Below are 1,938 nucleotides of genomic sequence, written 5' to 3'. Positions count from 1 at the left end.
GCAATGATGATGTAAATCTGTGACTAAAAATGGACTCTTAAGAACATTTGTTAGTTTATATTTGCCATGTTTTCCGGTGGTTGGGCCAGACTGCACTGGGAATGTTTTTCTCCAAGACTGAGGTTGCAGAGCAATGTTGGTACAGAAAACAAAATCAAAACTGTACTTTTTTAGTCACTGGCTTTTTCCTCTCGGTTTTTCTTGTTTAATTCTCACAGAAATAGGGTTAAGATACAAGAGAAGCTCTTCCATCTTAAATAACTTCTTCTTGAAAAATTACCACAGTAAGAATGGCCAGATAAAACTTTGGAGTTTTTTTCTTTGCCTACAGATAAAGAGAATAAAACAGGTTAAATTATAGTCATGCTACAAACATATGAAAAGGCAGGTATGAACAATTTATTCCTTTTAATGAAAGTTTTACAAGGACTTTTTAAATATTTTTCATGGTAATTGTGATGTATGACTACATTAACCAGTTTTGTGTCCTTCAATTTCACATTTCCCAATTTCATCTGGGATCAGATATTATGTAATGCACCTCCATGTTCCTTATTCTGATAATTTTGAAATGAAGGTTTATAATCTTATCATACCTGTGTTGTTCCTGAAATGCCACAGAGACTATTGAAATAGCTAATGTGAAAAGAAAAAAAAAGAAGGGGAGGTCAATATTATGGGGCTAACTTTGTGCCTTGAAATGAAGCAGGCACAACTTTCACATCATCTCTACCCTGGAATTTACAGACCAACAAAAACCCCAAAACCTACATAATTTTGATAAAAAGAAAATGGGGTATATAATCTTTAATGTTCTGTTAAGTAAAGTTTTGCTGAGGAATTCTTCTTAGATTTAATGTAATCTTTGATTAATTTGTGTAGTTGTGTCACTTGTCTTTTCTTGCTCCTTCAGGTCTGTTTTCCATTTTGTTTCTTCAGATCCCATAAAAGCAGCATTGAAAATTGAGGTTTTGCCTGAGCAGCTGGTTTTAGTCCACGTGGAATGTCTGTCTGGAGAGCTCCCACCTGTTCAAAAGGTGTCTTAATTCTCTGCAGTGATTTGACCTCAACTAGTCTGTGCTTCTTTATAAAAATAGAAAAGTATCTTCATTTATTGTCCAGTTTTGTTTTAAGGGTCGCTCTCCTTGGGATGCTGTAAACCCATTAAAAGATTTTTCATTCTACCAGCTTCTTTTGCTCAGCTACCAAAGAAAAAAAAAAAACCATTGATTTCAAGGATTCTAGTGTTATTTTCATCATAGACAAGAGAAATGACATTTTACAGCCGTGGGAAAAGAATCCTTCCCTCTCACATAGGTACACAAATAGATGAAGACACGAATGAGTTCAAATTCCAAGGCATTTTGAGGCAAACACTTTGAGGGCTGATCCCATTTAACCACTGTAGTTTGAACCTTTTCAAAGTGCTCTTTACCAATTAAATCGTAAAAAGAAATTTTCAACTTGAATTCGGGAAATAGCAAGGGTACAGTATATAAATAAAACTTTTATTATCCTTACTTACTAAAAATGAAGGTTAATGTTTGTTAGGGTTGGAATTTATTGCTTGCAGTAATGCATGCTCTGCTTCGATCAATACTAAAGCAAGTGATAAGGATCATCCTAACTTGCAGTTTTTAATTGTAGATTAGCAGTATCTCAGGGTGAATACTTTCCATTTCAACCTTCCTGCTTCCAGGTTATTGAATTTTAATGAGAGGAGCAGTGTGTTTCCCTGCATTTATCTGACCATATAAATGGCCAGATGTGTTCTAAGATTTTATCTCAGCACTGTCATTCTTTAAATAACTTTTTTTTTCCTAAATAACTGCAGGTATGCTGCAAGTGGACTATAAAGAAATTATATGATTTAATAGCTGTGGTGATGCTGGGTCATGCTACTGGTTTGCAAGAACTTTGCATCTTGTGGAGGTCAGC

At 34.7% G+C, this 1,938-nt stretch overlaps 1 protein-coding gene across 1 annotated transcript in view; it reads right to left on the bottom strand.

Annotated features, from left to right (window-relative positions):
• Positions 1-250, bottom strand: part of SLC7A9 (solute carrier family 7 member 9) — a 15,279-nt gene extending 15,029 nt beyond the window's left edge. Inside the window, exon 1 of the mRNA XM_005431069.2 lies at positions 167-250. The gene's annotated coding sequence lies outside the window, so the exon portion shown is untranslated. The remainder of the gene's footprint in view (positions 1-166) is intronic.
• Positions 251-1,938: the final 1,688 nt, after the last annotated feature.

This window comes from Geospiza fortis, unplaced genomic scaffold (assembly GCF_000277835.1).
Source record: "Geospiza fortis unplaced genomic scaffold, GeoFor_1.0 scaffold1194, whole genome shotgun sequence".
Classification (NCBI taxonomy): Eukaryota; Metazoa; Chordata; class Aves; order Passeriformes; family Thraupidae; genus Geospiza; species Geospiza fortis.
This window is presented reverse-complemented; position numbering and strand designations above follow the sequence as displayed.